This window comes from Canis lupus, chromosome 12, assembly GCF_011100685.1.
Source record: "Canis lupus familiaris isolate Mischka breed German Shepherd chromosome 12, alternate assembly UU_Cfam_GSD_1.0, whole genome shotgun sequence".
Classification (NCBI taxonomy): Eukaryota; Metazoa; Chordata; class Mammalia; order Carnivora; family Canidae; genus Canis; species Canis lupus.
In genome coordinates, this window is record NC_049233.1 from 29,231,252 (window position 1) to 29,247,194 (window position 15,943).

General features: G+C 32.2%; 1 long non-coding RNA gene across 2 annotated transcripts in view; it reads right to left on the minus strand.

Annotated features, from left to right (window-relative positions):
* LOC111098303 overlaps nt 1-11,332 on the minus strand; it is a 24,294-nt gene extending 12,962 nt beyond the window's left edge. For both annotated transcript variants that reach the window (XR_005367898.1, XR_005367897.1), the window contains exons 1-2: nt 11,275-11,332; nt 4,823-4,918 (exon numbers count right to left, since the gene is read on the minus strand). This is a non-coding gene — a long non-coding RNA (uncharacterized LOC111098303). The remainder of the gene's footprint in view (nt 1-4,822; nt 4,919-11,274) is intronic.
* Nucleotides 11,333-15,943: the final 4,611 nt, after the last annotated feature.

The window sequence follows — 15,943 nt, forward strand, 5'->3', positions numbered from 1 at the left end:
AAGTTAGGAATCTATATTGTTACAGCCTGGTAGAGACACCAGGAAATCTCGAGTTTCCTAGCAGGCAGTGAATGTGCTATCTATTATTTTAGGACCCAATTGGGACCCAATGAAGGGTCAGGAAAATTAAAGGTGATGTAGTATGAGTGAGTTCATTGTGATCAGGAGTAGAAGCAATGGAGTGAAAAGCATATAACATAATATTGCTGAAGAGAAATGCAAAGGTATTAGACAATGCATAAAAACAAGAGTGAATGAGTGACCTTATAAGAATTTATAGTCAGAATCAGGACAATTCTAGTAATTTAGCATAATAACTAAATATTGAATGCATCCAACAACTTAAAATAATGATGCAGAGGAGGACATGTAATCAAAGAAGCAATTCTCAATGTCCTTGCTTTTCTGCTTTTTTCCCCTACTCCCTGGGTAGAGAAATATTAAATTTAGATCAATTCTAAATTAAAATAAAATCCACACAGTTAAAACATATCAGCAAATAATCATGTACATTAAAGTGAGTAAATATAGTTTAAAATAATGATTGCTAAAGGATGAGATTCAGAGTGATACTACCTTAGATTTCCTTAGTATACACCAAATTTATAGTATTTACTGATTTCTAAGTTTTATTAAAATTATTTATGATGTGTATTTATTCTCATAAGAACACAAAACTGTTACAGGGATTTCTACTTGGCCTTCTCTATGTAAATTATCCTTCAGTCAAAAAGCCATTGTGTGGGCTCTGTCCAAGCTGCTAAGTATTTCATTTCAGTTGAGGTTCAGGGAAATAACAAGGAGTGGGACCATAGACTTAGTGGATGCACTGTACAATAGACTGAGGGGTCAGAATTTGGCCTCCTCAATCCTATACTCTAAAATAGGGGAACATGTGGGAATATTGGGTATACTGTAACAGATTTCAAAACATCTTTATATTGCCTTTTCTCCAGTTTATAGTTACTTTGGTGATGGCAAGTGCTTGTGTTCTTTTGACAATTAGGTTAGTAACTATTGTATTTATTTGAGATGTTTTTGCAGTATCCACCAAAGAGATCTAGCCTCCATTTCAAATGGATGGACTCTGGTGGGTCTTCAAAGTTCTTAGATATAGAAACTCTGAGGAAATGTCATTTCAGATAGCAAAACTGACCTAAGATTTTATATTCTTAATTGGCTGTTCTACCTATCAAAATTCTATAAAATGTGTATGCACAAGTACATAGACACACAATGTTATTAAGATATACCTTTACATAGAATTCTCCCTTTTAATGTATGAAATTCACTGGTTGTTAGTATAGTCACAACTTGATGATCATCACCTGTACCTAATTTTTCTTTTTAATTTTATTAAATAAATAAAATTTATTTTATTTAATAAATAAATAAATAAATAAAATTTAATAAAATTTATTATTCATGAAAGATACAGAGAAAGGCAGAGGTACAAGGCAGAGGGAAAAGCAGGTTCCATGCAGGGAGCCTAACATGGGACTCGATCCTAGGTCTCCAGGATCATGTCATGGGCTGAAAGCAGTGCTAAACCGCTGAGCCACTGGGGCTGCCCACCAGTACCTAATTTCATAACATTTTTATCATCCTCAAAAGAAACCTTATACCCATTAGCACTATCTTTTCCTCTCTTCCTTCTCTCATTCCATGGCAATCACTAATCTACTTTCTGTGACTGTGAAATTGCCTATTCTGGGCATTCTGTATAAATAGAATCTTACTGTATGTGGCCTATTGTGACTGGCTTCTTTGACTTTGCATAGTGTGAGCACAAATATACTCTTAAGCATAATTTAGTAAAGAAAACAAAAGATAATTTTTATGCCAGGATGAAAATTACTTTTTTTTTTTGGAAAAAAAATGGTGGTGGGAGAGGGAGTATCCAAGATGAAAGTTGTAGGGGATCCCTGGGTGGCTCAGTGGTTTAGCAACTGCCTTCCGCCCAGGGTGTGATCCTGGAGTCTCAGGATCAAGTACCACATCAGGCTCCCTGCATGGAACCTGCTTCTCCTCTGCCTCTCTCTCTCTTTCTCTGTCTCTCATGAATAAATAAATAAAATCTTTAAAAGAAAAAAAAGAAAGTTGTAAAGTAGAAGATTCTTCAGGTAAGGAAAAAAGATACAAATCCACTAAAATTGGAAGAGGGAAAGATTTGAAATGAAATAAATTAAGCTGGTGAAATCAAAAGAACAGTATTCCCATTTCTAAAAATGCAAATTATAAATTCAAAAAATAAATATGAGTCTGAAAAATGATACTAAATGAAGAGTAAAAATTTATTTGCATAAAAGAGGTTTCAGTTGGAAAAATGTATTATATCAAGCAAATTTAAATGGGGAAAACTTTACTCATGTATTAAATTTATACTTGCATGTATGTGTTCCAGGTAAAATTAACATAAAGAGAATCATTCTTAAAAAGGCCCTTTCAAATGTTTCAAGATATTTGAAATATATCCTCAAATATTTAAAATATATCTTCATAATATTTAAAATTTTTAAATATTTCCTAATATTAAAATATGAGGGGGCTACCTGAGTGGCTCAGTTGGTTAAGTGTCTGCCTTCAGCTCAGGTCATAATCCCAGGGTCCTGGGATGGAGCTCCATGTTGGGCTCCCTGCTCAGTGGGGAGCCTGCTTTTCCCTGTCCCTCTGCTACTTCCCTAGCTTGTGCTCTCTCTCTCTGTCAAATAAATAAATAACTTTTTAAAAAATAAATAAAATAAAATGAGTGGAAAAAACTCTCACAAATATGTAGATAATGATGATAAAATAAAGTTGGTGCCAGTCCAGGAAATAATAGAAGAGGGACTTAAAAATTCTGATGTGTTAATTTTAGGCACCAAATGCTTCATGTCAGGTCTTGATGGATATTACTATTTTAGAGGTATCAAGATTACTTTGTCTGATTATTCTAACATATACTTAGAAAAATATGTCATATTCTCCCACTATGATTTTGGCTTTATGATTTCTTGAAGCATATCAGGTAATTTTAATTTCTGTATCTACTTGCTTACATTATATAGTGAAAATTTTATCCTAAATCATTTGTTTTGCTTAATATCTACTATGCCTGATATTAATGTATCAGGTTCTTATGTTTATTATTTATACACCATAATCTATTCTTTTTATTCTCCCCATTTTTATTTCCTTGTGTTTGAGATATTTTTTCTTATAAATTATATGTAACTATTTAATAATGGAAAAATGTATTGCATACATTTCCTTTGATTACATCATTCCAAAATACTTTATAATTATAGTTTTTATTTCCTTTGATAGAAGCTGAAAAAAATATATAGCTAAATCATAGTGAGTTAGAAAATATAGGAATTCTAAAATGATAAATTTAGCAAACTCATTCCTTAAAAAAGAGATTAATTTTTGCCATTGTTTCTACAGGATCACAAAGACAACACATGAATCTTAAAATCTGAAGTATAGAAAGCTCTATTAGATTTGCATATCAGAAAATAAAAATTTTAAGAGAATATGGTACAACTCAATACTCCTTAAAAGATTTAAAACTTTGATGTAATGAATGATTTTCTTTGCTTTTTTTTTTTTTTTTTTTGTCAACCAATAGTTTTAAATAAAGGCTTTTCAATTTCTAGGTGAGAAAATTTTCCTGTTTTTTGTTTGCTTTTTTTTTTTTTCTTTTCTTTTTTCTTTCTTTCTTTCTTTTTAAGATTTTATTTTTAGGTAGTCTCAACACCCAGTATGGGCTAGAACTCACACTCCAGAAATCAAGAGTTCCATGTTCTACTGACTGAGCCAGCCAGGCACCCTATGTTTGCTTGCTTTTGTTAACAATTTCTAGTATTACTACTTTGTTACAGGACAATTTTGTACTATTTCTTTTTTTAGGAAATGCGTGTGTGTGTGTTTGTGTGTGTGTATACACACATACATGCACATGTGACCTGTCTGTGGTCAATTTTCTTGAATGTTCTATTCACATTTGAAGGTTTCTTGCCCATTATTACAGTTTTAATTTTTGAAACATATGGCAAGAAGTATAGATTTTTGGTTTCGATATTCATTCTCCTTACTTTTTCTTTAATTAATCTTTTTAGGCCATAAAGTGATATGTGTAATCTCATTCCTTCTGTGTTCCTTCTATTTCACCTTACATCTAGATGAAGATGGTGGCTGTGTAGTTAACCATGAAGTATCATAAATGTTACAGTTCCCCTATGAATTTTAATCTTTAGGAACCTAATTTTTTAAGTAAGCTTTTTTCTTAAATCATTTTTAGGTTTACAATAAAATTGAGGAAAAATACAGATTTCCTATATACTCCCACTACTTCTTTCATTATCAACATCACTATCAGAATGAGACTTCTTACCAGGAATGGACCTGCATTGACATATCCATAATCACCCAAAATCCATAGTTTATATTAGAGTTTACTCTTGGTATTGTATATTCTATAGGTTTGGACAAATGTATAATGACATATATACATCATTATAGTATCATACAGAGTATTTTTCACTGTCCTAAAATTCCTTTGTGCTTTATCTATTCATCTCTCTTCCCACATCCCACTACCCCAAATATACCTCTGGCAACCACTGATTTTTTTTTTTTATTGTCTCCATAGTTTTTGCTTTTCTAAATGTCATATATTTGGAATCATACGGTATATGGCCTTTTCAAATTACTTTTTTTTCATTTAGTAGTACACATTTAAGGATCTTTTATGCCTTTTCATAACTTGGTAACTCATTTCTTTGTAATGCTGAATAATATTCCTTTGTCTGGATACACCAGCATTTATTTAACCACTCACCTACTGCAGGACATGTGTTGCTTCCAATTTCTAGTAATCTTGATAAAGCTGCTATAATATCCATGTGTAAGTTTTTATGCGGACATAAGTTTTCAACTTTGGGTAAAAACAAAAAAGCAAAATAGTTGGATCATATAGTAAGAGTATTTTTAGTTTTAGAAGAAACCACTAGACAGAAGAAACTGTCTTCCAAAATGACTGTACTATTTTACATTCCCACCAGCAATGTATGAGATTCCCTGCTGCTCCATATCCTTGCCAGTGTTTGGTTTGTCACTGTTTTAGATATTGGCCATACTAATAGGTATGTAGTGTTATCTTACTGTAATTTGCATTTCCCTGATAACAGAAGTTATGGAGCATGTTTTCATATGCTTATTTGCCACTTAGATATCTTCTTTGGTGAGGTGTCAGAGTCAGCCTTCCACAGCCTCTGTTTGTCCTCTGTTCTGGCTGCAGGCCCACAGGGCCCTGAGTGTCATGTTTTGTACTTCTATAAGCTGGTAGTAAATGTGCTAAATAAACTGCTGTTGGTCTTATCTGCTCAGTATTATAAGTGTGTCCGACCATCCCCATATCCCTAGATCAGGAATCCCTCCTTTATCAAAGGAGTGATTAAAATAATATGTTTGTATACTAAACTTTGAATGATAATATGTCTGTTCCTCAAACAAAAGACCGGTCCCATTACTGTCTAGTATAATGACTATGTCTCTTATAAGGCAAAGGGCAGATAGGCTTAGTTGCAGTTCATGATAAAAGCCTCAGCTTCCTAGATTCAGGGTTTATTTGCTGTAATACACAGACTCTGCTTATGTAGCATCCACTTAAGTTGCTTTACCAAACCTCTGTGGAGCTTGAGAGTCCAGGAGAATCAATGTAAAGTTAAGTTTGTGCCGCCTTCTAACTTGTGAATAATAATGTCCTTTGTGACCCAGGAGTATACATCTTCCTCCAGCATGCATGGGACTGGCAAAATAATCTGTTAACTTTGAAGTAGAATAAAATTGAATTCTTCATATTTCTTGACAACCTTGCTCTTTTTATATTTGTATTTGCTGATATACTTTTGCCCATCCCTTTGTTTTTAGCCTTTCTAAATAACTTTGTTTTGATTTGTTTGTATACCTTGTATATAGCTTGGACTTGATATTGGCTTTGTTTTGTTTTGTTTTTTTTAATTATTTTAGTGAGTATTATATCTATTTACATTGATTGATATGACTGCTATGTTTGGGCTCAGTTCTGTGATACTATTTTAGGTTGTATTTACTATATAGATTATTGTATCAGTATGACTATAGTTTGTTGACTTTTTAAATTATTTTTATATTGCTTTTATCATTATTTTCCATTCTAATTTTCTAGTGATTTCCTTAATATTTATACTTTTTATGATTTTTATAGTAATTTATTTCTTTACTCGGGCTTCTCTTTATTAAATTTAAATGCTAGCAATTTATTCCTTGTCCCACTTATTTTCTTAGCACTTTATCAGCAAGCTTCTTCAGCTTTATCTATTCTCCCTTCTCCAATGTATATGTGTTATTTCTACCTTGGTAGATCAAAAAAATGTTAACATACTATTCTTGCACTTATTTTTACTTTTACTTTAGTTTTAGCTGTATAATTAAATATATCCAATCCTCATTATGAGACCTGCAAAAGTCTCATCAGTATAATTTGGGTGAAGTTTTCTAGTAGATTTTTCTGGAAAATCTGTGTATATGATATTACCTGAATTCTTGTGTTTTTATAAGTCTAGTACAATCGTTTTGGCATCTTAGGATAGTTTACTTTATATAAAACTCTTGGCTCAAAATTTATTTCCTTGAGATTTTTTAAATCTCAAATTGTTCTATTGTCTCATTTGTCTGCTTTTTTTTTGAGCATTTGGGACCACCATAGTTTTCCTTCCATTTCAATTTCTTGATCTTTTTGCCCAGATCCAAGAAATTCTGTAAGAATATGTCTTAGTATTTGGGATCAGGATTTTCAGTTACACGATGAGTCTGTTTATTGGTAGATTCCAATGTTTTAATGTATTTCTGAAAATTTATCATGTTACATTTTAAATACTATTTCTGTTTTATTATTTTTTTTTTCTTTTTCAGAGATGTTAACTGTATGTATGTAGGAATTTCTTTGTCAATCATTTAAATCTGACAGTAATTCTCTAATTTCTTATACTTCTTTATTCCAACATTTCTGACATTTTCTTTTTTTGGTTTTTGACTGTTTTCTTTCAATACCCTTTGTTGCATTTTTAGTGGGAACCACTTTCCCTCATGCACTTTGAATTTAATTTTGTTTCAGCAAGGAGTTTCTTCTGCTTTTCATGCCCCAATTGCTTTCATGACTTTAGTCAACTCTTGTTTCATGTATTCCTATATTTTGTCTTTCTGCAAATTATTTTCATTCTGCAAATTAAGTATTGTGTTTCACATTGCTCTTCTTTTTTTCTTTTTTTTTTAAGATTTTATTTATTTATTCATGACAGAGAGAGAAAGACAAAGACAGAGACACAGGCAGAGACAGGCAGGAGAAGTAGGCTCCATGCAGGGAGTCTGATGTGGAACTCGATCCTGGGACTCCAGGATCACGCCCTGGGCTGAAGGCAGGCGCTAAACTGCTGAGCCACCTAGGCTGCCCGCTCTTCCTTTTTTTTTTTTTAAGATTTATTTAATTATTTTAGAGAGAGAAAGAAAGATAGGGGGAGGGGCAGAGAGAGAGAGAGGGAAAGAGATTATCTCAAGCAGACTTCCTGCTGAGCATGGAGCCTGATCTCATGACCCTGAGATCATGACCTGAGCCAAAGTCAAGAGTCTGACACTCAACCAACTGAGCCATGCATCATCCCCAATGATTGCTTTCCCGAGTATTTTTGTCAGCTGAAATGTTTGATCTGACTTTCTTCATTTAGTATCTTCCTATAGACATTGCCTAATATATTCTCTTTGTTATGAAATGTCATATATTTTCTTTGATCAACAATAGTCGGTATTGGCATGTATAAGGATGAACATCTCAACAAATAAACTAGTAATTTTGGAGAGGAAAGGATTAGTGTTTTCTGATTTTCTTTGGTTACTTTGAGATCCTTAATTTTCTTTTTTCTTTTTAAAGATTTTATTTATTTATTTATTCATGAGAGACACGGGGGTGGGAGGAGCTGGAGACATAAGCATTTGAGAGAGAGAATGAGAGAGAGAGAGAGAGAGGTAGAGACACAGATAGAGTGAGAAGCAGGCTCCATGCAGGGAGCCTGATGTGGGACTCCATCCCGGACTCCATCCCGGACTCCATCCCGGGACTCCAGGATCATGCCCTGGGCCAAAGGCGGACACCAAACCACTGAGCCACCCAAGAATCCCCAAGATCCCTAATTCTCATTTGTTTCTTCTTTTCATGCATTACCAGCAAGCTTCCAAACGATGCCAACTCCTCCCCGGTCATCTCCTTTTTATCCAGAAGATAATATATTTCTTAAAATTACTATTCATTCTTACAGTATTTGGTGTTTTAACCACCATATCTCAGAATTGTTTTTAACATTTTTCCACTTAGGGAAATTTTGGAGTTATTTTCATGTGTTTTCTGCATTATTGATCCCCCTGTCCTCTCCTCTTTTTTATGAAATCTATACCAGATTCTCTGCACCAGTAATGCCCTTGAATGACTCTGCCTTGTTTCTAGTTTTTTATTACCTATGAATTGAAGGCAATAGTGATTTCAATCCTCTCTTTAACTTGTAGATATGGACAATGGTGGTTCACTTACTCTTCTTTATAATATGTATGATATTTGTAGGATGTGTGCAGTAACTGAGATTTAGACAAAAAGAATTCATTATATAATTCTATATTGTTTTCTCAAAAAATACATTAACAGAATTGATTCAATGAAGTTAAGAAAATAAACCGTAATAGGAAAATAATCATGGGAGAAATTAGAGTAAATGTTTTAAAAAACTAATATGTTGTGTCCATATTTAGATGGATTTTGATATTCTGAAATTCTAAAAAAAAAAAAAAAACCATTACTGAAGTTTATTACCCATCATTGATAGTGGTGGAAATATTCTCCATGCATTTTGTACTTTTGGCTTAACACTGAAACTTAAAGATTAAAAAATTTAATATAAAAAAGGTATAAACCAATGACATAGTCATATATATATATATAAGTTTCTTAGGTTTAACAGTAGGAAATATAATCTAGAAATACTGTGTTGCAATCAATATTAGAAGAGTAAGGTTTAATTCAACAACACAGGAATATGACAAAACTAAGAAATGACATGAATGTGTCAAGCAGAAATCAGTATAAACAATTCAGTATGTGTTTAAAAGATGGTACTCACATATGAAATTTAAGAAATAAAACAGAGGCACACAGGGGGAAAAAAAAAACAAAAGAGAGAGAGGCAAACAATAAAACAGACTCTTAACTATAGAGTACAACCTGAGGTTTGCTTGGGGGGATGGACTAAACAGGGGATGGATATTAGGAGGGTATTTGTTGTGATGAACACTAGGTATTGTAAATAAGTGATGAATCACCAAATCCTACACATGAAACAACAACAACAAACAAAAACAAATAAACACAAAATATGGTAGATAAAACACAACATCTGTATCTGTCTTTAAGGCTATTAATATTCTTAAAATATTTTATTTTAGTCCCTTTGAACTGCCATAACAAAATACTGTACACTAGGTTGTTTATAAACAACAGAAATTTATTTCTCCACAGTTCTAGGAACTGGAAAGTCCAAGATCATGGTGCCAGAAGATTCAATGTTTGGTATGGCCCATTTCCTAGATGGCACCTTTTCACTGGGTACTCACATGGTGGAAGGGACTAGGGAGCTCCATAAGGTCTCTTTTATAAGGGTACTAGTCCCATTCATAACAGTTCTACCATCATAAGCTAACCACCTTTTAAAGTCCCCTCCTCCTAATATTATCACCTTGGGTATCAGGATTTCAACATATGACTTCTGCAGGGATGCAAAAATACAGACCATAGCCACATGGAATATGGAATTTCTCAACATCAAAATTAATTAGCATCAGGGGAAAAAATTCAACCTCATATTAAAGAATGGATTAGTTTTGAGAAAGTTTGTAGCACTCTTAGAAAATCTGCTCTTACAAAATTGTTGAAGCATCATTCTAACCTCTTTTATTATCAAAATTCATAGTAGTATGATTAGAATGCTAGAGTATCAATTTCCAATTTTATAATAAATATTAAGGAAATTAAATGCATGTTCCCCTGTGAAGATATACCATTACTAGTATCAAGATACCTATGAAAATGCAAAGTAATTCACAAGATTTTTTTTTTAATTCATAAGATTTGAGTGAAAGTATTAAGATAGAATTATGCAATATCTTCTTTAAACTTCAGATCATTGCTTCTTTATTTGTGGAAAATTAAGAAACCCAGACATTATTCAATAGATTCTCTCAAGGGAAAGATCATATCTTGTTTCCAAGGTAGTCCAAAGTATAAGCAATGAACTCCGGCAATACCTACACCAGAAATCTTTCCTGATTCATAGTTGACTCCTCTGTCTGTGACAGATTAAAGTTTCCTTCTTGGTTCTGCCAAGAAAAATGTACTGGACAAGTTAAGAAAGGAAGACTATTGCAATTGCAATCAGGGAGATATACTGAGCTCTACTGAAACAAAAGAAGGAATTTTTTAGTGCTGAAGAGAGCAGTGAAAAAGTACTGAAGGAAGTTAAGAGGAAGATTGGTTAATGTCATTAGATCATCTGTGTTATGCTAATTGATGCTTATGGAATTTAGGCTCCTATTCTTCCACGGAGATCAGGGTTTTTTTTGTTTTTTGGTTTTTGTTTGGTTTTTGATGATTACATTTCAAAGGGATGTCCTTGATAAAGACATTCCTGTGTTGTAAAACTGGCAAGAGACTGAGAGAAGATTGATATCTAAAAGGATCAGAGAAAGAATTTACAACTGCAAATTTTCTAAAGTAAATGCTCTAAGGAAAGTGAATTCAGGAAGCCTATAGTCAGAAAGAAAGCTGTGTAAGTTTAGTCGAGCTAAAGAGAATGATATGGCCATCTTGGTCAGTTTCAATAACTTTACTATGATAACTTTTTAAAGTTACACTATGTTTTTGTTTCTTGCCTTTCCTTTTTTCCTTTTTTAAAAATTTCTTTAAAGATTTATTTATTCATCAGGGACACAGAGAGAGGAAGAGATATAGTCAGGGAGAAGCAGGCTCCTTGAGGGGAGCCCGATGTGGGACTGGATCCCAGAACTCCAGGACCTACGTCCTGAGCTGAAGGCAGACACTCAACCACTGAGCCATCCAGTCATCCCTATCTCTCTCCTTTCCACTAAACTGTGAGTTTCTTAAGAATAGGTTTTTTATTGAATTATATAGGATAGTATTTTATAATATTTTATTACCTTCTTGCTATTCATCCTCTTTAATTGTACCATCTCACATTAATGTTGGGCTGGTTTTGTGACTTGTTTTATTCTATAGAACATTAGCAATTATGACGTAAGCTAAAGCTTGAAAAGTCTTTATGAACTGGGACTTTCTTGTCTTTTTTGGAACTTTGATGCTACCAAGTAGAAAGCATGGATTATATATTATGTGCTGAATCATTATATTATTTACCTGAAACTAATATAACTGTATATTAATTACACTTGAATAAAAATAATTTTAAATACCTATTATAGTTAGCAATATAGATACGTACTAGAAAAAATATTGATATATCCTAAAAAGTTAACAGTGGTTATCTCTTCGTAGTATTATGTCCACACTTTTCTGACTTTCCTTATCTATATTTTCTAGTCTTTATAAAAAAACACAATTATTATTCTGTTATTTTAATAAAATATATATAATCTTGGGGTGCTGGGTGGCTCAGTTGGTTAAACATCCAACTTTTGATTTCAGCTTAGATCATGATCTCAAGGGTCATGAGATCACTCCCATGGTAGGCTTAGTTCTGGGCAGGGAGCCTGCCTAAAATTCTCTCTCTCCCTCTTCCTCTGTCCTTCATGCCCCCACAACTCACACATGCTCTCTCTCTCTCTCTAAAATAAATAAATAAATGAAATATATATGATCTTAAAGTTTTTTGAGTAATAAAACTTCTTATCCAACTCAGTTTTTAAAACATATAATATTAAATTTAAATTATTTTGAATGCCTAGTACCTAGATTTATACTTTAAAGTACTTGGATTTTTTTTTTTTTTTTTTAGTAGCATTTATAGTAGATTCAGTCAGTGTAGCGGAAGTAGCATCTAACCACTTCCATGTATGTCAGCCTGACTTCCAAGAGCCAGCATCTATACCTTTTGCATTGATCTGTCCTCAGGATGTGTTTTGAGATGTTCCCAATGTGGGAAATCCTTAATCACTGAGTGGTCAGTGAATGTATATAAATGCACCAGCTTCCATACCTCTTCATTAGTAATACTGAGGATTATATATGTAGGAGTATTCTTCATATTCCACTATGTAACCAGTCATTATCATTGCCTTTCCTTACCTGTTTTTGGTTCTTCTCCTACTCTGGCACCTCCCATAAATTGCCTGAACTGAATCCTTGATTTAGAATCTGGTCCGAAGGTATCCACACAAAAAAAATGTAATTAAAATTTTTATCAATATGAATAACTTTTGTTTGCCCTCAGATTTTTACCAAGTGGCATATATAACAAATAAAATATTTTTTTGTTAATTTGCTTCACTAACATAAAAAAATACAAATTTGTCTCTTCTAAATATTTTTTTTTACTTCTGAATAAAATTTTCAAGTTGAATAAATAACTAAAATACTTTAATGAGATATTAGGAACTGTTTATTTTCAGAACTAAAGGAAAATTTTATGCATCAGTTCTATTAGAGGGCAAATTACAGACTAGAATTCCAAAAGATACTTCTAGAGTAAATGAATGTTAATACAGAAAGGGAGGAAAAATTGGCATTAATAAACAGATATTGTCAGAGACACAGTTGTCTTATTTAATATATACAATAGCTCTGTAATAAGATGCAGTTGGATACTGAGGCTTAACAATGGATATGGGTTAGATCTTAGGCTATCTTGTCTTGAAACTTTACCCTTATTCTGTGATATGCTGTTCTACATAAACTAAAATTAAAATGAAACCATGTTGAGAATATTCTACTATATATTAATAAATTCATATTCTAGTTATCTAAAGATATATCTATATATGTAAACATATACATTAAAATTGGAGGAAATTATATATATATATGAAAAATTTTAGAAACATATTGTCAAGCCCTTCTGCTTTTATATGAAGCTATGTTTCTCAAACACTACTATTTACAAGTTCCTTAAACAGAAATACCTAAAAATGTCTTCCTTCAAAGAAATTATCCTTAGATATCAAATATTTTAATTACTTCTTTTCTATATGATATAAATTGTAAATGTAAAATCATCTGGTTTTTCATGGTTGTGATATTTAGAGGTAAAATTATTATCCAGGTAACATTTTAGGTGGTTTTATAACAAAGTAGAGTTATAAAATAAGAACAGGTGCTATCAAAACATTTTATACCATTGCATGACATAAAAGCTCTATTCCATGAATAAAACTTTAGTTTTTCTTCAAATGCTAAAATACTGGAGAATTATTAGAATGATATTTTCAAAGTTTAGAAGGCACAGCATTTCACTAGAAAAATAGAGGTAAAAGTTATCAATTACTAAATGGAAAAAGAAACACAAAGGTTTTTGTTTTTTGTTTTTCTATCACCTGAGGTAATTTGCATTAGGTTTCATTGACTAGCTTGAAATGGCAGTTTACATTAAAAATCTATTCAAAGGTGACATCAACATGATTACCACATTGAAGTGCAGAACTACAACTAAAATGTAATGCTGATATTTAAATTAGATTTTATTATTTATTTATTTATTTATTTATTTATTTATTTATGAGAGAGAGAGAGTGAGTGAGTGAGAGAGGGAGAGCACAAGTCGTAGGGGAGCAGCAAGGGAGCGTAGAGGGAGAGGGAGAAGCAGTCTCTGTTCAACACAGGCCTGGATCCCAGTCGTCTGGGATCATGACCAGAGCAGAAGGCAGACACTTAACTGACTGAGCTGCCCAGGAACCCCTTAAATTGGACTTAAGAAAAAAAAAAAAAAACTCACATATATTCTACATATTATACAATTTGAGCTAAACTGTGGTGTATCCTTTCCTTACATATGGCTATCATTTTCTGCTTTAATAGAGGATTTTTAAGAGTCTTGTGATTAAGCACCTAATATGAATTCAAATTATGAAACATGATTCTTTAGAACCCCTCCTAGAAGGTAAGAACCATGTAGCTTAAGTTTGAGCACTTGATTCATCACTACAAAAAATGCTATTGTTGATTACTGTGTAATCTAAAAATATATCTATATAATTTAGCAACTCAATTCTGAGAAATTTTGATTTCTTTTGAGAATTTTTCTTTTGTTAAGAGAATTTAAAAGATAATTTTAAAGAATTATAAAGAATTTTTTTCAAAATAAGGGACAACTACTCAAGCAAACTAAATAAAACCCTAACAGAATCAACTGAATTTATAGTTTATAAAAACATAAAGCCAAATATCAGTTTGATTGGGGGCAAGGAGCATAGGTGCTATAGCACCAGCCTTATATCTTTTGTAAGTTTCACTTGACTCTAATGATTAGGACACTGAGACTCTAAATTTTCATTTAATATTTCCAATTTCTATACAACTTATGCCCCCTTTTAATAACACTCATAGCCCTCCAGTTCTCAAGATAATGTGTTTAGAAGTTAGGGCCTTATGACAATAATGACTCTTTAAATTACATTATTTGGTCCAAAGATAGTCACTTTATTGCACAAGCAAGAGTAACCATGTGCTGTAGCCTCCAAGGTTTAATTTAAGATGATATTTTAAATCTAGGTCATTTTAACTTTATAGCTGAGAAATAGAAATCTCTTTACACAGAAGTCTTTCTCTTGATAAGTATATTTATACTCTCAGTCATAGTCCTACTCGTCCTTCAGTGAGTTTATGCTAATATGGTTGAAATCACAGTTCTCCATTACAGTGTGAGTGTGCATTATATGGGGACTACTTTTTTTTTTTTCCTGTCAGTCTGTTCTGTAACAAAAAAGGGGTGAGGAATATACAACTTCTTCATTAAATTTCTTTTAAAAATTGAATGGACTAGCTTAGAATATGCACACAAACACATTCATCCCACAAAGAGTGCATTCTCAAAATCATAAAAGATGATGTTTACATTTGAATAAAAGTATTCTTATTAAATGACAAATTTAATTCTGAGTTTACTCACTTGGAATTTTAATTCTGAAAGGTATCTGGTAAGTTTAATCTGAAATTAAAAAACAAAACAAAACTACTTTTACATTTATAGCTCTCATATTACAAAAATGGTGGCAGGTAGCTCAAACTACTAAAAGATTCATTTAAGATTAAATAAACTTAAAAAATAGTTTAAAAAATGAGACAAAGAAAAACATTCCAGAAAACAATAAATACCTATCAAAATTAGGTTAATATGAATAGATGTTTTCAGGTCTTTTATACTTTCTATATTTGGGGACAAAATTTTGATTATGTTTGATTAGTCAATGTGAAGAGGAAAATGAAGTCAGTTATAGATTCCATAAGGTTTATAAGACAAACAAAGATATGCTCAAGAAAATGATTATTTTCAGGATTGAGGCCCTGGCTATGTTTCTTTCAAAGGTCCTAAACATGAGCAATGTCTAGCTGGCTCACTCAGAGGAACATGCGATTCTTGATCTCAGCATTGTGAGATTGAGTCCGATGTTGGGTGTAGAGATTACTGAAAAATAAAATAAAATAAAATAAAAAGCCCTAGACATTAAAGTACTATATAATTTAATGAATGGATTTCCTCAAAATAACTCATCCAGTAAAAATAGCAATAGGGTTTATAAGGCTATTTCTTGTTGCGAAATAAATGGCTTGTCCCACTGTATCTGTCAGAGTGAGTGAACAGTTTAATAATTAGAATCATACTCAGTGATGAGAGCAAGTGCATTCTTTAAGTTATGA